The sequence below is a fragment of the Ammospiza caudacuta genome, chromosome 1 (assembly GCF_027887145.1).
Source record: "Ammospiza caudacuta isolate bAmmCau1 chromosome 1, bAmmCau1.pri, whole genome shotgun sequence".
Taxonomy (NCBI): Eukaryota; Metazoa; Chordata; class Aves; order Passeriformes; family Passerellidae; genus Ammospiza; species Ammospiza caudacuta.
This window is the reverse complement of record NC_080593.1, coordinates 32,169,551-32,195,595: the sequence shown is the minus strand read 5'-3', so window position 1 is coordinate 32,195,595 and position 26,045 is coordinate 32,169,551. Positions and strand designations below refer to the sequence as shown.

The 26,045-nt window shown below is 36.8% G+C and overlaps 1 pseudogene; it reads right to left on the bottom strand.

The window, feature by feature from the left end:
• The window catches only part of LOC131572396 (dynein axonemal heavy chain 11-like), a 107,680-nt pseudogene that overhangs the window by 67,730 nt on the left and 13,905 nt on the right, over positions 1–26,045 (bottom strand).

Here is a 26,045-nt window from a genome sequence, read left to right as displayed (position 1 = left end):
CATGAATCTAATGCAATAACATCCCCAGACAAAGGAATATTAAGGTGATTGTACTAAATTTCAGCCTATTCCCCAAAATGAGGTGCTTACATGATGGTCAGTGGAGACCATTGGGTTACAAATTTACTACAACAGTGAACAAATTAACTCAAAGACCCTTATGTATTCATCAGAACTGCAAAATATTGAGACTTAAACTTTGAGTTTATACCATTTTTATCCAACTGCATTGCTTTCCTTAGATGTGTAAGGGAAAAAATAGCTACAGAAAGCTGCTAAGTCATGTTGAAAACACAGAATAAAACAACTTTCATTAAGCATTATTATAATGCTGAACTCTGGTACGATGTGATCCTCAATTTTGCCACTTAGTGAAGTATTCTATAGATACATATTACGGGATTCATCATCCACAGAAGTTTGATTTCTAATTGCATTCTTCCAATTTTGTGCATGGAAATTAAAAACCTGCAGAAATCACTAGGAATTTATTAAAGCAGGACTGGAAAACTAACAATCATCCTTCCTAGGTCATATATTTTTTGTTTTTCAAATTCTCACAGAAGGTATTCTGCACAAAATAAACCACAGTAATAGGTGGACTTCAAGGAAAACTTCAGTATTGTCACAGTGACTGAGGCTCTCATCTTCAACAAGCAGCCTAAATTCTCTGTCTCAGAGCTGGGATTTGAACCAAAGGGTTCAAAAACATTTGAAACATTTAGGGAATACAGTGGTTAAAACCCTCATAGCACAGCAGAGAATGTGCTGCAAACTCAATACTGTTCAGCAAGAGCAAAAAGATTTCTCAAAAGTTTTGTACATCTAACCCAGATTTTTTTTGTCCAGCCAATAATGTAATGCATTTGGGATACACCTGCTATTGATTTTGAGATTATGAAAGCCAGAATTTAATAAGACTTGAGTATTTTCAATAAGAAATGCCTATATGTATTTTTAAAAAATGAAAAAATAATTATGAGTTCCATGTATAATAAGTAGAAGAGGAAAAGTGTAGACTACAGATTTAAATTTTTTTTCTATTGCACAGTGTATTAAAATACTTTGGGTCAGGCAAAATAAAATAATGAAATGTAAGTATATGGTTTTGAACTTGTCTTGCTTATTTAAAAACTGGACAACATGTTCATGAGAGCCTGTAGGAAATGGAAAGTGCACTTGCACAGGGACAGCTGGAGGCTGGACATCACAGCACTGGCACAGTCCTGACTCACAGCAGACTTATGAATGCCTTGGGCAAAGCAGAATAAGCAAACACGTCACTGCAAGCAGTTTCCAGTAGGACTGTGGAAGTATTGTCATGGATTTTTCAGTGAAATGAATCATCTGCAAACCTCAGCGGTGATTTTGACTGGTGAGCTCAACGAAGGTAACAAATGCTTCCAAGGCCATTTCTGTCTAGTCACAGTCAGCTGAAAGGATGGTTATTGACTGGAGAAGTAAAACAAGAAGATAAAGAGTGGAGGTGTTCTGGAAGACAGGACAGAAAGGGAGAACCTCAACATATTTGTTAGATGGATGATCATAAATTCTGGGGGCAAAAGCTGTGGTTGCACTTACCCTTCTTTCTTACCACAGAAGGAAAAACTTATTGCAGAAACTATGTGCATATGAAAGGCTTAAACTCTCTTAATTACATAAAAGACCATTTTGTTCTTTTAACTCAATGTGTACCCCTAATTTTAAACCCCAGTTTTCTTGATCTAAATTTTATATAATGCCCACAAGTATAAACATTTGCACATTTTTGTTCTTTGTGGCAGTGTTCCAGACTCAAATACTATTGAGGACCCCAAAATTATTCTACCAATATTAGTTTGCATCAGAACATGCCTCCATCAAGCAACATTTTCAAATTTTCTGCTGTTCTAGAGGCAGAGCGGGTGAGTCATATGCCTTGGGGAATGCTAAATAAAACCCTACACTACATGCTAATCTCACCCACTCTAGCAGATACCTCAAAAAATGTTATGTGGCTACAGATAAGATGAGAACTGACAGAAAACACTGCAGATTAAAAGCGATATGATCTGTAAGAAAAATATCTTAACCTCTGAACTATGGAAAGAACATAGCAATGAACAGTAGTGAATTGCTGTACTTTAACAAGTTCATCTCTTAAGCTTTTTTTTATGAACTTAATTTAAATTGCTAATTTGTGCAGTTTGCTGTGAATGATTCTTTCCATTATGAAAACAATCCACAATTTGCCTGTTCCAGATAATTGCTTGGAGTGATGGCTTAAGACACATGAAGACGCTTCAGTGTAGCATTTGAATGCATTTACCAGGAAGAAATATTGGTACACACAAACACAAAAATCATGTAAGAGGCAGTCATTTTGATCTACACATGACAGTACAAAATCATTCCATCACAGTTCACTGAGACAATGCTGTAAATGCAATGGAAAGGGAACACAATTTACTTGTTTCTGGTTGTCATGCAGTTCACCTGCTGGGATTAGTGGAGGGACTTGGTAGAAGAGCATTTAACAAGAGGAACTTGGCTGAAGAGCAGCGGACAGAAGGAAGAGGTACAGACAATGCATCCACTGCCTTGTATATGCCTTAATTTTTCTTAGAAGGAGCAGTGGATGGTTTACAGTACTGACTTAAAATGTGAAGGAATACTACTAAAATTTCACAGCAAATCCTTAAAGGTTCATAAACTCTCAAATTTTATGCCACGAGACTGTTGGTGGGTGTAACATACTTGGAGAACAAGCCCCTGTGATGTTGACTTCACATCCTTGGTTTATTTAACAAGTTTCCTGCAAAAAGAATACACAGCCTTTGCTGCCCATGAGCTCCTTTCATCAGCTTCTCTTTGCAATGGAAAGTGTTATGTTTTTGTACTCTAGAGCCATAGCTGTGGTTGCTACTGGAATGACAGTCATTACCTGAAAAATCCCTTCTTGATCAGAGGAATTTCTGAAAGCCTTTTAAGGCTGATTCCCCATTAAAGGAGCTATGACAGTTTGCAGCAGCTCGTGAGCTCACTCTGACGCACAGCAAATTTCTTTTCTCCTAAACTTTCCATTCATTTTGATGGGCAAAAAGGCGATTGAGCTCTATTAATGCAGGATTCTATGTCAACATGAATTTGGAAACACTTCAAAGAATGAACTAAGGTATAAAGAAGACAAATGATCTTTGCTTATCTGATGTGAATACAGAAGAAATTAACACAAAACATGAAAGAGAAAACAGGGTAAAAGCTTATTCAATTAAGATTTGTGGATTTATACCTACTTTTTTAAACCTGGTGAAAATATAATCCATTAGCAGCGATGTAGATTGGCTGGAAAATCAGACAACTGATTGGAAAAGCAGTTAAATTACACATCAAACACACTTAAACGCTTCTAAAGATTTTATCTCAATACTTCTAAAATCATAGAAAGTTTTTAAAACTGAAAAATCTTTTTTGCTATCTTCTTCCACACATTTACAAGGACAAGCCAGTGTATTACCTTATAGTGCTTTTCATGGCATGAAAAAAGAGGGCACAATTTTTTTCAGTATAGTTTCCTGTTCAAGTTGCAGGAAGGATAAAAAAAAGGGATGGTAAAGAGGGCATATCCACTGACAGCTGGCTCTACCTTGATTGTGTTCTTCACAAAGAACAAAACAGACAGCTTATATGAACCTATTTTGCTTTGACTGTCTGACTCCTCTTGTTGCAAAATCTACCACCAGTACAACAGTTTTGGCCAACATACAGCCCTCTCCATTTGAGTGTTATATTAACATTTCCTTTGATCTGCATCCATCTCACCTAGAGAGACTCCAAACTCCACCAGACAAGGATTGACCCTCCTTGGATGTTTTCTGGTACCTGGCAAAAGTAAACTCAACTTCTGACTGGTCCATTTCAGTACACCTACAGGCACCGTGCTGAGACACTCAGGCTAGGACAAAGCTGGCTCAAGGCTTCTTGTGAACAGAGGTTAAGCCAAATTTTCTCATCTGCAATCAGACAGCAATTTGTGGGAGCACAGTGTCAGTTCCAGTTTGCACCAAGAAGTTTCATCCTCCTCCTTTCCCCTTGCTTGCCACAACTTTCAAAGTTTTCCAGTTTGTAAAGCATTGAATTTTGCCAAGGCCCAGATGAGCAGTAGCCAATGGTTGCAATAACACTGTAATTACTCTGGAATATATTTTATCACTGCTGTTGAGGGAAGATAAATTTCTCAATCTGTATGGAACTTACTCTGGAGGACTGCTGATGTTGCGTGGTAGTTGAATGAATTGTTGGTCTGGAGCTTGTCTTCAGAGACAGCACCAAGCCTATTACCTATAAACACTGCTTTTCCTACTCCAGCATTTCCAACAAGCAAGACTGCTTTGCCTTTTATTATGAGTAAATCAGTGGAGTACTGGAGATGTACAGTCTAAAATGTGTGAACAAAGACTGACTAAAATTGAAAAGAAAAAACCCCATCAAACACTTGCACATCACAGTTTACTTTTAAAAGAAAACTGTAATTTCTGTCTTTCTCTCTGGCTAGGACTAAATTCTAAAAAGTGATGAAGCAGGATACAGCATTCTTTTATTCTCAAAGAATTGCTAAAATAAATTGTTTTACTTCTTACACAGTATTTCTACTTGAAAAATTTTATTCAACTTCTAATAGGAAGCTTTTGAAATGCGGTTGTATCTGGAGTGTCTTCATTCCATCTCAGGCATTTCAGAACCAGTCTCCCTATAACTGTTAGAGAAGCAAAGACTGGTGAAAGATGAAGATGGTTTAATTTATCAATTATTTCAATTAATTTTTGGCCAGGCTTTCAACTTACCTAAAACCATTTGGACAAAGAGTTGGCAATAAACAGCTTTACTTACTGTGAGCACATAAATGCTTCCTTGTCTGATAAATCTTTCTTTTCCTAGCTCTTCAATTGTCTGATAAATATTTCTTTTCCAAGCTCTGTGTTTTCCTATCAAATATTAACCCTCAAAGACAACAACAGAGTTGATAATGGATTATATCTTTTGATCATCAAATCCATGTTTCTGTGTCCATAGTCTTCTAATCTCCCCAGGAAAATTCCTACTCATCTAAGCATTAAAAAGTTGTACAATACAAGTTAATGCAATCAAAACACCATGAATCACTTCAGAATATCCTATGCATAACACACTGAAAAAAGTGCAAAAATAACCATACCTTCAAACTGAGGCAATTACAACTAACAGCTCATGCTTTCTAATCCTCCACTGGCAGGTATACATCATACTACTTTCAAGAGTTGTCTTCTACAAATACAACTCTAACTTTATAAATTTTTCAAAAGCCTGGTAGGAAGGTGATGAAGTGATTTGCTTCCTCTAGATCTCATACACTTTATTTGTGTGAAGTTAATTTAGCTGCCAAAAAAAATTATCTGTGCATAAATGTGGCCATAGGAAAATATTAAGGATCAGTTTGTGGTGCGTGGTTGCTGTGAGCATTATTTTCAATGACTTAAATGGACTTGGAGCCTGAATTTCTCTTACTATGGATAAAAGGTACCCCACAGAGAAGTTGGTAGATGGCCCAGAAAGGCTGGAATCCTATGCTGGAAGCCTGTGCTAGGGCAGGTTTCTGGGAGGACCTGTGAACCTGCATAGAGAGGAGCCCACACTGGAGCAGGTTTGCTGGCATGACTCATACCCCCATGGGGGACCAATGACGGAGCAGTTTGTGAAGAACTGCAGCCTGAAGAAAGGACTCAAGCTGGAGAAGCTCATGGAAGCCTGTCTGCCATGGGAAGGACCCTGTGATGGAGCAGGGGCAGAGTGTGAGGAGCACTTCCCCTGAGAGGGAAGGAGGAGCAAAGACAATGATGGGCTGACTGCAACCCCATTTCCCATCCCTCTGTGCTAATGGAGTGAAGAGGGAGGGAAAATTTGGAGTGAAGTTGAACTGGGAAGGAGGGAGGAGTGGAAGGAAGTAATTTTTAAGATTTTGGGGTTTTTTTGACACTACCCTACTCGGATTTGATTGGTAATAAATAAAACTTTTTATAAATAAATAAATTTTAAAAAAATTATAAATAAATAAAAATTTCCCCAAGTTGAGTCTGTTGGGCCTATGACAGTGTGCTGTGCTATTTGATTCCCCTGTCCTTATCTTGACCCAAGAGTCATATTTTTTCTCTACTGTCCAGCTGATGAAGGAGAGTAATAGTGGCTTGGTGGGCTTCTGACATTTAACCAGGGTCAGCCCTCCACACTACTCTTCTGATTAAGTAGTACACATAAGAGAGATAAAAATCTCCACTTAAATGATGACAAAATTCTCTGAATGCCTATTTGGGGATATATGTGGCCACCAAATGAGTAATAAATTAACAGAATAAAAATTAGAAGAAATATTTAAATAAATAATCGAGTTTGATCCAATTAATCTTCAAACTGGATGTCAAAAATGCCAACTAATATCATCAGATACTCACGTGTTCTACTCCAGGCGCTGGGGTTTCGGGTGATGAATACCAGCTCTGGATATTGTAGCTGGGGCAGCAGCTCTTAAACTTGTACTTCAAACAGCAGCCACATTTACAAGCAATGAATGTGTGCCTATGACTCTGTCAGGGTCACAACCTAGAAATTATCAGTAAACTTTTCAGGGAAAGAAAGTTAAGATATGTTTTTTAACAAGAACATGATCAATCATGTTTATTACAGTGCCACAGAGGATTATCTGCAACACAATGCATACACTGCTTCTTGAACAAGCTAGACAAACTCTTTGAACATGCCTTAGTTTTTTTTACCAGAATCACAGAGGGTGACAAATTCAAAATTTTTAACTTGACCTTGCATGAGTTTATTAGAGTTTAATTAATTTAAAAGGTGACTAGCCTGCTTTGCCAATGAGAGCTCTCCTGAAAGCAGACAAATGCAGAGGGGAAAACCTCTCTCAAGGTCAATGAAAATAATCAAAAGATAATTCAGAGCAGGAGTCTAAATTTAGGTTAGATTCCAAAATGTTTCTTGAAAAAGCCACTTCCTGTTTCTCAAAAAAAGTTAGATTATACAGCTCAACCCTCCAGACACGTTGCTGAGTAACCAGAGGATTACTACGGTTTAAGTTTCTAAGACAGGAAAGCATAAAACTCCCATCGCTTTCCAAAGATTACATTCAGATCTTAGATTTGTATTTCATTACATTCCAGCATTTCAGAGAGCCCAGAAAACTGGTTTAGCTGTATAACTAAGAAGGAAAGAAGGCTGTATCCTACTGTGCTTAGACTGACTGATTTGGATTTCCTACACTAACCTCCCATCAATGCCTTGAGAAGACTGACCTAGAACAGAGACCAGATAGAGTTTAAGAATAAAGTAGGTATTTATTAAAAGGCTTCAATGGACACATCTCGGGTGGTACAAGAGCCCTGGCTGGGCTACACCCAAGATGGACCCAAAATGGTCACAAATGGACAACTGGTCATGGGGTGTCACATTTCTATAGGTTTTGGTCCATTAGCATATTGGAATTAATTGTTCAATTATAACTTTAGGTTATGGAGTCCCATCCTTCTTGTTTTTCTCTCTTCATTCCACCATTGTTTGTGCTCTTGGTCCTGAAATTTGTATTGATTGTCCTTGGTCTCAGGCTAGAAAAGGAATTGCTTTGTCTAGCTACTCTGTGAAGAAAGCTTACCATCACTTAATATGAAGCTCAGAACCCCACAATAAAGCAGCACAGAATCTGAAAAATATAAAAGCTAAACTTAAGGCATTACAGTGATGCAAGGACTTCAATAATGGAATCTTAAAGCTATTTTACTGAGAGACTTTCCAAATACCAGTTTCAATAATCTCATCATTGATTTCTCGAGTTACATCAGCTCACATCTAGGAGGCACAATCAGCATTACAGTATTCATAGGCTAATTTAAGGCTCTTTTCTATGCCAAATAGGCAAGATGTAAAGTGTAAATTAGGCATTAAATATTACTTAGCAATAGTGAAAACCAAAGAAATTATAAGAATAAAAGAAAAAGGCATGCACAGTGCAAAACTGTCTCCAGAAAAATAGAGGAAGAAGCAAATGGGAAAACAGGTAAAGGGAAATCCACTGTAATTGTGTCTCAATGACTCACCTTGTTGGCACCCATAACAGTGTTGAGGGATTCAGTCTACATAGGAGCTGTATTCCTATTTAAAACAAACCTTTGTTACCCCTCATGGGTAATATTGGCTTGTCCTCTCAGAGAAGATGACAGGAGAACTGCAAATTATATTTCAATAGAATCTTATCACTTAAGTGCTCAAACAACAACATTGTACTGCAATTAAAACTTCAGAAGATAAGACATCACTGAAACAAGAAGCTTTTGTAACATCAAACCCATGTTTTCTTCCTTTGCTTTTTTATTAGGTAGTTATTTAAAATAACAAAAAATTCAGTGAACACTCAATACAACAAAATGACTGCATTTTATGTAATAATGATCTGTTTTGATTACAGGAGAGTTGGTCATTAGTGTTCATGATACGGGAGATATAAGGGAGATGCTGCGGGTCTGGGGAGAAAGTAACAGGCCCTTCAATGCCACTGAATTAGAGCTGTGCAGGCCAATACCTTCTGTCTACCAGCACCTTGCCCTGCCCTCCGGCCTTTCCAGAACCACCAGTGCTCTGCACCCATGTCCCGCTGCATCAAAACCTCAGAAAAATGGAAGAATTCTATCTCTTATATTTTCTCTGAATTCTGGTATTGTCCATTTTGGACGGAGAATGACATCCTGGCAAGAACACGTGTTCCTTGCCATCCTTCCACTCTCAGGTCTCCTGGTGTGTAAAACCACACAGTTCATCAGCTGTCAGACCTTCTGCATTAAAAGTCAATTCCAAATGGGAATTTGTGTTTGCATACATGTGATGAAGAACTTTCAGGACCTGAAGGGAAGGAGCAGGATGAATGTTAGTAGCATCATTTTCATATAGTAGGAATTGTTCACTTTTTTCTGAACTGAAGCTTGGACTGAAACCCTGTACTCAGCCAACAGTTTACATTAATTTATTCTTGTCTCTGTGCTAGTTTAGCCCCAAATTTCCATTAAGCCTAAGGATAGAAAAGGAGATTCCCAGTCTGAAATAGCCATATTCTGCACTCAATTCTAATGGAAAGTGTTAAATGGAGAAGAAAATCTATGCAGCTGCCAACATTTAGTAGCATAAATAAGCAAGCATTATGTATTAGAATTATTTGTCTAGTGTTTTGGCAGGACATTCCATGATGTCTGTCTAGGAGTCTAATTAAAACATCCTGCTTCTCCTTCCAGAACAAAGTATTACTTAGTCTATCTGTCAAATTGAATGTTCATTACTTCATGCCATGATTAACTGTCCTTTGGGACATGCAAACAGCACATAAAATGTAGAATTTGCTTGCAACATTTGCATTTTCTATTGCTCATCATGCAGCTGACCGAGTGGCCTCAGCAGTGTGTTATTACCCTGCAGCCTCAGGCAAAGGCAACATGAAGAATTTTTGTGCAAGAGCTGTGGCAGTTTCTTTACAAGGTGAATTGGAAAACATGCTGCATAGGCAGGCAGGTACCTTACCCTTCCCATTCCCTGCAATTCCACCAACAAACACAGAGTGACACACTGCTGGCTGCTTCTCCAGCTGAACATCCTTACACACAGAAAGGACATGCAGGGAGCACCTCTCCTCTCCTCTTGTAGTTCTTATCACAGAGACACAATTATTCACAAGATTTTTTCCCTCTCTGCATTCTTATTCCCTTTAATAGGAAAAAAAAAGCTCGCACTTTCTTGGCAGATTTGCCTCAGCAAAGCTAATGTTGCATCAAGCAACACGGTCTCAGAAAATGGTAAGAGTTAGTGCAAAAGAATCAAAGCAGTTACCTCAGCAAGTGAGAACAAATCCTATTCTGCCAGACAGCCACACAGTCCAGCAGGACTGTAGAAACCCAAGGACACAGAACAGTTACCACAATTTTGCCACTGCTTTGGCAGAGTGGATTCTGCAATCAGTTGTACAGCTGGAATTCAGAAAAATACAGTCAGTCTCCTAAAGCAATACATTGCTTCCAAAGTAAGTCACAGAATAGAAATAGCTTGGCTGCTTGTGGATTTCTGTTTTAGTGAAGAGTATTCATTGTGATTTTCCAAAGCCTAACAGGAACAAGTTCATGATCCTCAGTGCTTGTCTTCTGATTTACTCAGTTAGCAGGAAAACAAATACTCTGTTAGAAGGCTGATTGTGAGTTCATAATATCTCAAGGCATACCTTACTGTTTTTCACCCTTCTGTCAGGATAATGGAATAGGAGAGAAGAGTATAAAATCCTTTATAAATCCTCTGATCAGTAACATTCAACTATTGGGTTATTTTCAATGTACTCCAATAAAGGTAAGGACGTGCTGCCTTGGACGAACATACAGCAGATGTCGATGTTCCTTGAAAAAAGGTGGGAATAAATACACTTTTTACTTGGTCTGCATACTAATTAGTGTTTTTATGTTTCACTTTTTCACTCTGTCTGTAATTAAAATAAATAAATTAGAGCCTAAATTTAGATTATGGGCAACTAATTATTGTGAGTATACATGCATGCATACATGTACCCGCATGTATTTAATGTGTATTAGCACAACATGGACTATACTATACCTAAAAGCCAGAGCAAAAAGTCATATGTAGCCATGCACATTCCAAATCCACACCTTCTTATTTATGTGTTTTTGTTCCCTTAGTCTTACCTCACTATAAATATCTGACCAACAACGAATTTGCTACAAAATACTAATTCTTCTTACCATGCACAAACAAACGTTTTTGTCACTCTAGATTGTCACTGTACACAGCTTTTCCAAGCAGGACACACGTTTCCTAATGGACATATTTATCATACTGAGGAACATTACTGCCATGATGAAATGCCTTTGCAATAATGAGTCATTGAGAGACACTTTATCAATGTTTTAACATATTCAAAAATAATCTTTGTGTCTAATACAAACAACTCATTGGCAATTATCTTGATAAAAAATCTTAAGGGGAATGATTAAAGACAATGAATTTGTTTACTTTGAGAATAAAGTTCTCTTCTGGCTGCAAGTACAGCTCCAGGGTAGATTGTTTAACCATCTGCTCAGACTGTAGGTTCCCCATCCTCAGAACATCCAGAGATGGAAACAGGTCACTGATCACGCCTGTGAAAATTGGGATATCATCTGTCACTATTTTATGCAAATTGAAGTCTCTTAAGATGCACATAAGCACATGGAAAAAGAAGGTAAACAATGTATCACAAGAACATTAAATAATTGTTTTAGGAGTCTCTTTTTATTCAAAGGAAAAGCACCAGAAACATATTTTACCCAGTCCTCCGGGATGTTCCTGTCTCCTTGTTTCAGAAATTAGCAGAACTGACTTGATAGCATGAAGTCCCCAGTCATAACAGCCCTACAAAGACATTTTAACTAATCATGTTAGCACATGAAATAAAACTGAGTGGTAATGTTCATGAAGAAAATAATAATTTTACACACAGAGTAAAAAAAGACATTTTTATTCACTTGTAGTCTTTCAGTGGCTTTTGGTCAGCATTAAAGGTTGACTAAAATATATAAAAGGCTGAAATATATATACCTGTATATCTATTTCATTTTCAGTATTCCACCATTTGATTCCCTATTCTTAACTGGCTACCAGCTGAGTAAGGTTTGAAAACATATTCTGCAGCCACACCTAGGAATTCAGTATAAACACAGCCTATTAGTATTATCAATGACCCCCCCCAAAAAAATCCCCAAAAAACCAACCCCAAAACAACAACAAAGAAGCAAATTCACAACTTAAAAATACACCATTTTAAGTTGACAGATGCTATGCATCTATCCTCTTCCATGACAGTGGTAACTCTGAGAGTGAATAAAATGTACTAAACACAGCACAAAAAATAATTCAAGAAAAAGTAATTTCCAAACTCAGGACAGTTCATGATCAGTAAGAAAAAAAATTTGGAGGTAAATTATTATTTATCTATTATCTGCATTGAAAAGGATTCTCCACACTTTAGAAATGGTACATCTGGTCAAAGAAGTTAAAACAGAATTGATAATGAAACCATTATGGACTGTGCTTAATAAGATTTTTTTTAGATTTAGGCAAGGATTTTTTTGGTGTATTTTGGCTTTTTCTTTCTTTTTTTTTTTTCTGTTGTTGTTTTGGTTTTGGGGTTTTTGTTTGGTTGGTTGGTTGGTTGCTGTATATGCATCTTAAAAGCAGCCTCATGTGTTTAATTTCATTATCTCTAGAAAATTGCAAGAATGTGCCAGGAAATCTTCAGGAAATTTAGACATAATTTCAAAATTATGCAGGCATGAAAATAAAGTCGTTTTTTATTTCATAAAGGCCCTGTTGAGTTTATGGTTTAAGGTTGAAGCATTCTTCAAGTTATAATTCCATTGATAAAAATGAATATTAGGAATATCTTGCAAAAAATTATACAGCCGGAGATTATTAAAACAGCATACATACAGGAAAGAGTTTGTACAGTTTCTAGGGTTTGCATTTTTAAGATAAGATTTCTAAATATGAATCCTTTCTAGTATAATAATTAAATTATTTAGAAATGCTTTTCCATTCCCTTTTTTCCAGCTTTTTTTTCACTGCTTTTACTGGGGAAAGTTTAAAGACATGTCCATTCAATTACAATATTCTATGTGTTTTTCAAAATAATTTATACTCTGTTATTATTCTCTTCTCCAGAAGATTGTTATTTACATGGGTGTTACACAGCAGCACAATGTTGTCAGTCATCCCAGGTATGAAGATATACAATTGGTGATATACAGTTGTTTAACGCAAAATGAACACATTACAAACATCCAAAGGTAAGAAGAAAGGACATTTTCCAAATTCATGTCTGACAATTTATTAAGGATGGACACGTGATTATTTAGAGTGTCTTTAAAATACAAGATAAGACAATATGCATAAATCCCTCCTATTATGCAATATTCAGCTGCACTGGTATGGAGTGTGTGCTAATGGATATGCATTAAATCCAGAAACCCAAAGAACCCTCACCTGTTCAGGGAGCAGCTCCCTGCAGAGAGGTTGGAAGGTGATGAACTTCCTGGCTAACAGACAGGCATCAATAAACCCTTCAGCAGCCAACATCATTCCAGAGACCAGTTCAACGTCAGGGACAACCATGGCACAGGTTCTAGGGAAGGAAAAAACCCATAATTCAAATGCACAGATTAGTATTTAAACATGGTGAGAATAAGTCAGCTAAATCAAATGTCTGGTGTGTGCAAACATTTTTAAAAACAGAGCTCAAGAGAGTCACAATTAAGAGTGTCAATCTAAGCTGACAAGGACCCGAGTTCAAAGCAAAACGAGCTAATTAGGCACTGGTGATTGTTAATATTCCATAACATTGCTGCACAAAAGAGGCATCTGAGAAACACAGACAGGTACTGCCCAAACTCAGAGCAGGCACAGGCTGCAGTGGTGGCACTTGCCAGCAGCTGTGCAGGGTCTGGAAGCCAAGTGCAACACAACCATTGCTAAAAATGGCATCCCTTTTTAAAGCTCTTCAATTTTTTTTTTGAGAGCTTTAGTGCTTTATATGAAGGCTTGGTTACCTTTAAAGGTTTTACTGTTTCTTTTCTAAATATAACTGCTTAAACTTTTAGAACAAACACCCAGAAATTTTAATGACACAAATGAAAAATATCTCATTAAATCTCATTTTTAAAGCAACATGAAGTAATAATGTTATTGCCAAACAATTTCACAGTTTCCTCATTAAAAATCTTTACTTAATTTACATCCTAGCAAAAGGGAGATCTTGAATTTTATGTTCAAGCCAGCTACAAACCAGCAAATTTATTCCTCAGAGCTCTTTCTTACTACTGAAAAAAACCAAATATTTCTTATTTTTCCCCATCCAGAAATCTACTGCTGAACTAAATGACCAGTTTTAATTTTGTCATATTTGAGTATGAATGGGGAACTTCTCATTTAATTCTGTCTGACCTGCACATCCAGGGATCATAGTAATAAAAATATTCCAACTCTGGATTTCAGTGTCGTGTTTTCACCAAGAAATACAAATCTGTTAAAAAAAAAGATAACACAATGAAGACTTAAAAGAAAGATACTACTTACAAAAGAGGAAAACTCACTAGACCTCGGAAGCAGAGGTATTTTAGCTTTTAGCAGTCTGTCTGGCACTGAATTAAGAAGGAAAACACTGGACTATTAGAGCCCCAGAAAGTGCATGTGGTTGAAGCATGTCTATAGGAAGAATCACCTTTGGAAACACAGAATAAAGGAGACTAGTAGGGATGCAGAGGGTTTGAAAAGGCCAGGAGACAATATTGAGTAAAAAACCCCAAAATGGAGAACATAGGACAGTGGGAAAACAAGGCATGTCTCAAAAGCACTGGAAAGTCCTGGAACCATGGAGACTTCTTGCAAAGTTGAATCCCTCCAAACTTCTCACGCATAGGGTTGCCATGATCTCACATGGTAGGACTTGAACTAGTTTCAATAGCAAAACTTTAATTGTAATCTGGTAGGACCAGAATTTACTCACATTTATTCCTGCAGTTTGAAGAGAAAGTTATTTTTGGGTAGTACATTACACAGATGATTTTGTGTTACCATCTAGTCTTTCATTTACAAATAGTTTCAGAAGAACTTTGGGAGGAAGATATTACTGGTTCAGTATTTACAGTCTGCAAAGAACAAAGAAGCACTCCTACCACACTAACTTCTTTTTCTTCCCAATTTTATTGTGGATAGGCTTTAATTGTATAGCCACTACTGACTATACATCCACCAAGAGATGACTGAATTCCTCAAAGCTCCTGTCTGGACCAAACCTGTATAGATACTCCCTACGGACTAAAATTAAAATATTTAACTTCTTTTTCTTGAAAGCAGCAGTTTCCAGTGTAATTCACATGAAAAAGAAGCTAAACAACAATCTCCATACTGCTTAACAGAACATCTCACCTCATCATCCATGTATTCTGAATAGTTGAAAATTTTCACCATCATACCAAGGGCACAGCCTAAATCTTCCATAGTCTCTGTCTTCTCTGTGCCAGCTCCTTCTGCAGTAACACCACTCACTGCAAGGTGGAGAGCCTGGGTTGGAGTAATAGAACACCTTAACATATGAAAAAAGATTTTTTTGGATTGCAATGAACTTTCACAATATCAGGAGCTTTTTTATAACTCTTATGTTTCATGGATGATTTATTCCAAGTCCACTTTCTCATTAAAATTTAATGTCCTAAACCACAAATGTATCTCTTCCATAGTCATGTAAAACCATAGTGTGGTACTACTTGGAAAGTGCTTATTTTAGAAAAGAAAGCTAACTACATCGATATTTTTTATCAAGAAGGAAGATCCTATCAGTGATCACACACAATAGGAAATAGGAGGGTGTAGTTGCTGCTTTGCTTATTTCAAAGACTTGAATTTGGCTTCCCAGCTGAGGGTTGAAAGCATTAAGCTAGCCAGGATGCCTGACTGTATCTTTTTTGATCACTTATTTTAACAAGAAATTCCATATTGGAGCCAAAATACGCCGAGAAAAAAATTTTTCACTGTATGTGGTATAAAAAAATAGTAGTTTGGACTTTCATAAATGAATACAAAAACTTGCTGAAAGATTCTGATTAACCTTGGCAAAGATCTGCTCATATTCCCCTTCAGACTAGACATTAAATATGTTAGCTTAAGTTATGCAAAAAATATTTCAGTTTTTATAAATGTAGTGACCATTAAACTCATACCATTTCTTATGTGCACCTACATGCACATAGATTCTGAAATATATTGTGTCTTGATAACCTCATAGTATACCTATGAGGTAGGAAAGAACTCTAAACTTCTAAGAAACTTTTAACTTTTAATTCCTGAAACAGATAAAGCAGACAGTGTTATTTATAGCAGCCATTACCTGTCAGTCAAAGGTGTAATAACTTGCCAAGGGATATTTCCCAAGTACTCGTAAAAGTACTGAAACTGAGCATCACAAATGTTGGCAAAACTGTTTCTGGACATCATCCCATCTGTGGCATACCTGTGACAGCAAGCAAAAGCTCTGGAACTGGAGACCTAAGAGCCATCAAAGAGCCATGATGCCAGGTAGGAGCTATTCAGGTGGTACAAATGCCACCCATCACAAAGCTGCAGCTGTCATCAGCAGGTCGCACAACTCATTCCTAGCCACTTATGACTAATAACTACCACAATCTATTATAAAGGATTAGATGTACCTCGAGGCATTTGTGCTTTTATACAGATGCAAGTTTAATAGAAGATCATTTTAATAGAGCTGTTACAGCAGAACACAAGGGCTCTCCACGCAAACAATGCAGTCTTTGCAAGGGAGCTGACATTACTTTGACCACAATGAGTTTCATTTTACTCCTCAAGCCTTGTTTCCTCTTATCTGAATGCCACCTTAAAAGCCTATTTTATTTCTGAGGCTTAGGGGGAAAATAAGTATTCTTTCCTGTTTCAATTCCAATCCAGTGAAACATTTTGGGCATTCAAGCCAACAGCATTAGTTTTACCTGAAATAAAGTTGTACATAGAGTAAGCACTTTGGTTTAAATAAACATGCATTATTTCAGTTGTCTGCACATACAAAAAGTCACCACAGGAAGAGGAGATGCTCTGGAGGTGCACATGCCTCTGAAAGGAGAGCAAAACACTGTGAATTGCTGAAGGCAGAACAAACTGTGAATGCAAAATACAGCTGATTCAAACATGCACCCTCTGGGCTTGAAGGCTTGCTGATACCTCTCTGCCATGAACATTGGTACAAATGGCCATGATTTTTTCATGATCACCCGAGGAAAGTTCTCCAAGCAGCATGGTAATAAAGAGCATTTAGCTCAGTGACCTGAAAAGATTTAGGTAACCCTCTAAAACCAGATGGCTTCCAGTACTGCTACCATTATTATTACTAGAAATTAGTTCTGCCTACATCATGAACTAATTCACCATAAAAACAGGCTTATATATACAAATTTTCTGATGTTCAACATGAGATGCCAGAAGAAATCCTGCTTTAAACAGAAATTTGAACCATCTCCAAAACAACAACAATCCAGGTGAGCACAAATGCTGCAGATGGTCAGCTAGGCAGGGTAGGAGGAATGGATGGATAAGAAGTTGTACATGAAATGGAATTGAAAATTCTGTGGTTATAATCTCCATAGAGATATGTACCAGACTTTATGAAATTGTACTAATTGTACAAGAACATTTATTGGCAAACTAAAAATAGTCCTTAGGAAAGATCAGAGACATTTTAAAAATAGACAAAGCAATAAGGGGATGAATACAAAATACGATATAAATGACTATACAGAGTTATGCAATGCAAAGTGACTATGGAATTATTCAGGTTTCATATTAAAAGGGGGAGAAGAAACCCCAATGTCAGCTACTGCTTGTAATTCAAAGGAGGCAAATGTAAAAAAGCATGGAAATATGGATAGAAAGATATAAATGCATTTTCTATTACAGGGAAAACTTAGATAGTTCTGTCAGATATTCACGACCCCTTTAAAGTCTCTTTCCTATTTTGTATTTCCCTTCAGCAGATATTCTATTTTGGAAAACAAAACCAAAACTACTGAAAGTTTTCACAAATAGAAAGAGTACTCACAGCAGGAGAAAAACATTTAGGAGAAGTTTGAGGTAAAAAAGGGTAAAGCAAAAAATCAAATGGTACAAGGTATCCTTCTGAAATGGCACATGGTATCCTTCTGAAAACCAAACATAGATGCAAACTGCTTGGTTAGACATAAACAAACCCTATAGTTTTGGCTTCCTTACATCATGGGTATATATGTATTGAATTGTACGTACACATCCTGAATGCATACTCTGGTCTTAGCACACCATTGTGGCAGTATGTTCACTTTTAGCTTTTGTCTCAATTCAGAATAATCCTCCAAACCCCAGTAATTAAGATGTGATGCCCATGAGGTAGCAGAAATGGAAGAAAAAGTCATGTTTCTTTTTTCAGTAGGTGCTGTATTGTTTAATGTGTTATAGTAATATGTTCATATGTTTAACATTTAATATGTAAACCATACTAATATGACTATTTTAATGCTACATTTACTTTCTGTGAATTAAACAAAAAGGAGATGTCCAAACCTGCTTCTTGTGTCAGCCCTTCAGGGCTGTTGCCAAGCTCTCTTTCAGCCTACCAGATGCCATTTCTACATCTAAAACCCATCAAGTTTGTGATGTACTAAGCTCAGCCTGGGCTGGGTGGTCAAAAACTCACTGCTCTCTCTGTCTCTCTTCATAGGCCAGTGTGGCCTCCATGAAGCAGAGAAGTACTGCATTGTATAGTTTATTCAAGGTGTAGCAACCAAGGCTCAACCTTTTGAAGCGAAAACCACCCAAGCATGCATAAATTTATGCACGTAACATAAATGGTATATTTTGTACTAAAAATAAAGGAAGTTCATCTCATTAATCTTCTCAAATGATTTTCATTGCATCAGTAATTTATACAAACTTGAAATTTTCCCTCCATTTTCTCTGTCACTGTACCTTCAGCAGGATTTAGATGAGACACAGGATATTGGAGATTTTTTTTTTTACATATCCACTTGATTTGAACACAGACATACTGTCTTAAAGCTCCAAATAAGAAAGTGTGGAGTTTTTGTGTTCACAGCCCCAGAGTAGGCACAGACAATGCAGCAATTTCTGTCTCCATGTGCTCAAACATAGTTTTTCCAAGATACAGCTATCTCCAAGAAGCAAGCTGCATATACTTGTCCATTCAGTCTGGGGCCTCCCTGCTGCGACAATCAATCATTAGAACCACAGGCAACACTGATTTTATGCAATGCGAGTGCTTATGCATTCAGCACTGTTCTGAGAACAATAAGTTATTGTCTCAGGAGTTGCTGATCTGTTCTCCCTGACCTACCACTACCCAGTTAGCACACAGGCTGGCTGGCCAGTTGGCAAATATGAGGCTCAGAAGCAGCGGAAAGGTTCAGCTGATAGGAGATGTGTGAGAGCACTGGAGGTTGGAGAGGTGTGTGCTAAAGGATAAGACAGGAGCGGATCTGAAACTATAACAGAAGATGAAGTAAAAAGAGCAGCAGGAGAGAGAAAGTATGAGAAATGCAATATTCAACCTTGATCAGTTCTGTGACTTTTAGTACTCATATTTTCATTTTCGTTACTTCCAAACAGTAGACTGCCTACAGTCTACAGTCTTATAAAACCATTTTATGCACAAGAGAAAGATAGACAATTTATTAAATTATAGTAAATGACACAATATTGGGTAACAAAATGTTCTGGGTTTATTATAATTTATTATTTTTTCCAAACTTATATAACTAAAAGGAACAGTTAATGCAATTGAAAGTGTCTATTTAATCTACATGTCAAAGACAGCAAAATTCATGAAGGAGATTTCACATAACTCAACATGTCTGATCATTAGATCTACATTTGTCATGGAACAGAACATGCTCCTTTTCTGGTCTGTATTTCCCAAGGGCAATATTTATATATTCCTCTGTATTCTCTTGAAATTTAAGATCAGCAGCATTGTCAAAAAGTTTGGTAAGACGATGGGCTATTTGCATCCAAAAATACCAGATATATAAGGAAACAATTTACATTAGATTTGTGTCAATCACACTAATGCATGCCTCTGTTAAAGTGGATGACTCTCTGACTGTTGCATGATTACAGCACACAAGGTTTTTTATGGGGAAAAGCTGGGCCAAAATGATAAATCAGTGAAAGGAGTTAATTACACTTCTGTCAGTTGTCAGAAGAGTCTGAAGGACAGAGCTCAATATAAAACTGAGAAATCTTGAAATTGTCATTATTTATGGCTAACACTTATTCTACAAAGGGCCTTATTAAGGTCTAAATGCCTTTTCTAGATACACATCTCTCCAAAGACCATGGAACTCGAAAATCACTGTCTATACACCAGCACGCTCTACACCTGACACCCAAAACAGAAGACTTGCTTGCTGGCCTTGTGTGTGGATGAAACAAATCACAGAGATTTAGTCATGTGGAGAATCTATAAGGGCATACCATCATGTTTGAAAAGGCTCCACATTCAAGCCTTCATCACCTCTGAAAGCATCAGTTCCTCTGAGTTACAACTCACAGCCCTTCAAAAAGGTTTTGCCTGGGGCACACTTAAAGCTGTAGCACTGAGAGAATTGATGGCTGTGGCTGGATAGACTGAGGCCAGGAGTATCATCTGGCACGTAGATAACATAGTATGAATGAAATACATCAAAGTGCTTGTGCTTTTATACAGATGGGTGTCACAAAACCTAGGAGATCATTGTTCAATTGGGGAACACAGAAGGATAGCTACAAAACATTCTGTGTGCAAGGGGCAGCAGCTCAGTCAGTAACAGCCTACCAGACACCATAGATCTTCCAGTCTCACTTATCGTCACTATGCATTGCTTGCCTGAAAATCCATGCTAGAAGAAGAATATATTTGATGGTCTCATTGACCTTTTTCCATCTCTAATTCCTGCAAACCTACAACCCAAAAATCCAAATAAATGCAACTTACATGTGGCTAAATTTCCAGAAAAACAGATCAGGATTTGTAACTTGTCTCTCATCTCTTCTTGATGAACACCTTGTACTCATCTTAGCTGGGAGAAAAAAAACGTTTGCTACCTTCCTTAGGCAAAATGTTCCTATTTTCAAAGTAAATCAGAAATTTGCTCAGAACAAAAGTGCAATTCAATGATATTATCAGCTCACAAGGTTAGCTGGAAAACTTCCCTTTCTGTAGAGAAAATGAAGTACATTAATACACAAAGAGGCTCAGCTGTTTTGGCTGTGTTCCTCTTTAAAGGATGTCTAGCAAGTCTGCTGAAAAACCAAAACAGAAGAAAGGAAAAAGCATGTGCTTGCTTTCTAAGTATACAGCCAAAGCTTCTTCACAAAAAGAGAGTCTGAAAAAGAGACAGAGATTTTAATGATCAGCTTAAAGCCAGGAATTCCCTCCCAGTTAAGGTAAAAGTCAGACCAAACATTAGAACAGAACAATATAATCCACTATTGATTTAAAATAATAACAATGAATACAGCGGTAAGGAACAGAGAAGGTGGCAAGACTTTTACATTTCCTTTCCAGAAAATGAAAGGGGACGTAATTTAATTCAGACTAAGGAAACTAGGGGAATGGAACTGTGCCAGAAAAGTCTCCCCAAAAGGTAAGTCTAGGCAGGGGAAACTCCTCTTCAACCTCCCAAAGAGTCCAACCTTAGCAAGTAAAGGATGAGGAAAAAAATTTCTAACTTAACAGGGCAGTAATGTGCAGATAAATTTTAAAAAAAGAAACCACCAAAACAACAAGTAACAAAGTAAATAAGAATCAGTTGAGTGGAGGAGGAAAGAAACCACTTTTTAAAAAGATACATGTATTATTTTTGATGTACAAAGAGTTAAAAACATGAAAACACGTGGGTATTGACACAAGAACAATTAAGGATCAAAAGATTAAATTATGTTTGACTGACGCACTCCAGCTTTTAGCTTGGTATCTCAGAATAAAAGTCATGTCTCAAGAAACAGGTTTGTGTTGGTTTGGGGGTTTTTTTCTAACTTCTTATTGCAACATTTTCCTGCAAAAAGAAAGACTGACTCTAAACATGGCTGCCTCTAAAGCCAGGAAGGGTGAATGCAGGTGGGGAGTTCAAGGCATTCCTGCGAGTGTGTGGAAGGAGGACTTTGGCTGCACAAATCCACCACGTCCTGTTGCAGGTGTGAAAGAAGGACTCCCAGAGTATGGATAGGGAAAAAGTGAATTTGATCCAAACAGAACATACTTTGAACACATTTGACAATTCTGACATCATGCCATCCCTAAATAATGAGCCAATGCCTCAAGTTGAGCTGGTCATGTAACAAGCAGTAGAAATCTGGTATATCAAATAGGAACAAATGACAAAAAATCATTGGAACATCTCATACCTGCACAACAAGGAAACAATCTGACAGCTCTCATTTCCTGCTTGTTGCAGAACTACACTTTGGAACAGTTTGTAATCATACTGGAAATTTTACCTCTGCTGCAGAGCTTCAGAGCTTTCATACACCTTTGGCTTTCTTGTAGCTTCCACCATATTTTCTTTATTTGTTATGTCAGTCTTCCACTGCTGTACAGAAAGAAAGGGAGGTATTTCAACTCTCAAATTTATTTTTTCTACTTCATATGGTTTACTAAACTGGGACAATAAAAACATGGGAAAAAGAGCTGGAAGAACACACCTAATCAGCTTGTTTTAAGTTCTATTTCTTAGATGGAAAAAGAAAAAAATTTAAAGCCACAAACACCTATTTTGACAGTGTTTAGACTGAATATGAAGGAAAAGTAAAATGAACAGAGAGAATTGCAAATACCACTGATGATATCTTAAAACTCTTCAACAAGATAAAAATTACAGATTTTAGCAGAATTATTAACTTAGAGTATTTTTGCTCATGCAAGGTCAATGCCTTTTTCAATATGCACCATGAAGAAACTTATGCATGTTAAACACCACAAATCATTTCATTGCTCTTAACAGGGTCCTCAGCTTGTACAAAAAATACTTTTTTAGCATATAATGGACCATGTTGCTGTCAATGTTTCTAAATTGCAGATTTAAACAATTAGAAATATATTTGAAATTTCAAGCACAGAATTTCCCTATGGAATATCATCCTATACTAGATTTTCAGAATTGTACATGGTGAGGACTTTTACTAGATCTGTGGATTGAATTACAGTTATATTGGCAACACAAAATTATCACCTTTACTGTGCAAGGGTTCAGTGACGTTTTTTGGTCAGAATGAACAATTAAGGCATAATGCTTTGTGTCAGTTCAAGGGTTTATGTTGCTTGTTGGAATTGCCTTTAGCCATTAATAAAGAACAGATCTTAAACTTGTATTTCTACCATCACTTTCCTAAATGATAGGGACTTTGCAGAGAAGATTTCTGCACCTCAGCAGTATCGTTTCTCTATGTGCCTCCACACAAATAAAAAAAAAAAGCTAACAAAGAGTAAGTAAAAGAAGATATTAAAGACATCTGAAGGAATGACACACAGATCTTTGTCTCAAATTGTGACACCAGCAGCTTCCAGTCCATGTGAAAGGAAAACAAGGCAGATAATGACTCTGATGAAGATACCGCATGCCTTGAAATTCTATCCACAGGGAAATGTCAGAATCAGCCATGTCTAATTTACTTTGCCAGCCTTTCATTTATTCAATTAAATATACCACAAATTTACTTTTCAGAATCCCTTGTATCTGAAACTAGAAAAGCAAATAAACAAAACAAAACAAAAAAAAAACCACAGAAAAAACTGCACAAATCAAAATTATTTATCAAACAGAGGAACTAAAGCTGACAAGAGCTTAACAAATTCTCCTGTAATTGTTGTTATTGTATATCATAAGAGAAGACATCACTAAACACTGAAAATGGACAGTATATTATTAAACGATTTTCAAAAAATTTAAGGAATTACAAGCTTAGAAAGTTGTTATTTTTTTTTAAGTCCTACATGGAGACAAGAATGTTTTTAGGATATGTATAATTACACAGCATAAATGTAAATTCCCATTACTAACATCTGGAGAAAATGTAAATCTGCAATTAAGATTCAGGAAGAAAAAGTTTCACCTTGCCAAGTACATTAAGGGAATGAACAATATTGATACAATAATAATATTTCTAATAATTAAATTCTTATTTGATTATTACCTAAAGTTTCAAGTAGGTGTTCACTGAACTTTAATAAAGGATTTTCTATTCTTTTACACTTTTGGTAAGAAAATTCCATGGCAGTCCATGTTTGGCTGATTTTTTCCAAAGTCTGGGAATAATAAGAACAATAATAACATCTGTCTATATATATATCACATTTCATATTGGGAATTGAGGAATTTAATTAAATTATATGTAATTCACAGTGACGGTAAACTATACCACAGATAAGAAGTTCATTTTGCTAGGCTGTGAATTTTGATACCTAGAGAAGTCACATGAAAATATTCAGGTCTATGATTAATTTCTTGAAACAAATAGTTTGTTACATGCTATTCTGCAAAAACAGAAGGGAAAAAAAAGTACATCTCTCACCTTTTCAGTACTCAACTCTTGCACAGCATTGATAACTACACTTTGGACTTTATCTTCTACCTTTATGAAACTGGAGTCCCAGAAGGTCTGAGAAGGTCTTCTGCTCCTGAAAGCCCAACCTGTAAAGAAAAGAGATAGCAGGAAGCAAATTAAGACGATGAAAAAGTCCAGCATAAGCATATAACTAAGTGTTCAAATGGAATCTAACTAAAAAACACAATTAAATAAGTTAAATGTACTCTAGATACCAGATACATGTTCAGATTTGCCACCGAAGTGTGGACTTAATCAGCCTAGCAGAAACAGTTCTTGATGCTGTTACAGGTTTAGGGTTCTTTTTCTTTGTTTTGTCTTGTACTCTGGTGTTTTGTACTTCATAACACTAAAGGTAAGTTTATTTGCACAGCTGCAGCTGATGCAAGATACAGATTTAGTATCTGAGACTAGAAACCCTGGGGAGTGATGGAGATATTTGCAGTATTTTGTGGCTACTTGGTAGGATTAATGAAATTCAATTTAAAAAACCTTAAAAATTCTATCAATTATTTGAAAAGATAACGGTCAATTATTTTTTCATTTTCTTTTTGTTAAAATAAATCACAATTTTGTGCTAATACTGTTAGGATGTCCCTGCATTAAAAATAGGTTTAAATGCGCTTTCATTAAAACTGTATGTGATTAATTGGTATACTGAAGACAAACAGAAAAATTCTGTTACACACTGTCCTACGCTTTCAGATTCAAAGTTTTTTAATCTTAAAAATGAAAAACAAAAAGGAAATTGGCCTTCAATATTTTTTTTCAAAATGGTTCAAAAGCATTTTATTAAAATTTTGAAAACCAACAAGTTCTACATGTTATAGCATATGAACCAAAACCACTGGGATTTTTTTGACTAAAAAGAAAAAGTATCAGAACTGGGTAGGTGGAGTTCACACTTTTGAAGCAATTTAGGAGACAACATCTAGGATGAAATTTGATTTTTCTCTTAAAAGACTAATAAATAGGCATGCAATAGAGATAATTTCTTTCTAGATGAAACAAATATGAAACAAAAAGAAATTTTATACCTGTTAGGTTCAAGACTTTGTATTCAACCACTGTGCTGTCTGTGGGGCATAGCTGTAGCATCCTGCAGATAGTCTGGGGAGTCTTTGTTGTTATTTTCACTTTGCACTTCTCTTGTCCCTTTGGAATTTTCTTCTGCAGGGCTACTGTCAACAAAACATTGAAATACTTCAAGGAAAAGAGGTGCCCTCCCTTTAAAAATGAGCACCTTTCCTGCACCTCCCAACCCCCTGGAGCTATGTCCATGAGCAGAGCAGATGAACCTCTGCAAATTCCTCCTGTAAAAGTGATTGTTGTCCGGAGGGGTCTGCCATAAACCCCCATCCTCTTTTTTTATTTCCCATACTGCCTCAACTCAGAGAAATCACAGCGTGATTTTATGTACAACTCCACAGGGGCTGCAAATCCATTCAGAAAAATAGTTTTAAAGGAAAGCCCCCAAAACAAAGCATGATCCAGAACATTCGGCTTGGACATGAGTAATAAACCCACCAAAACATCCAAGTGGGTGGGAAGAGTGGGGAAGGGGTGGCACTGAGACAGACAAATTGCAGAAATAGATGGCTGTGGAACCTGCCTTGGCAAACCTTCTGAGCTGCACATCCATCTGTTCCACATTAATCTCTCTCCACTGGGTTTCAGTCCAATCATCAATGCTGCTCTGAAACAGAAAGTACAGATAAAAGCATCACAACATTTGGTGAAGACAAGCTCCTGCCACAAACCAGACAAATGGATGCAGGGGCAAGCCCATCCTACAGCAAGAGTTCATG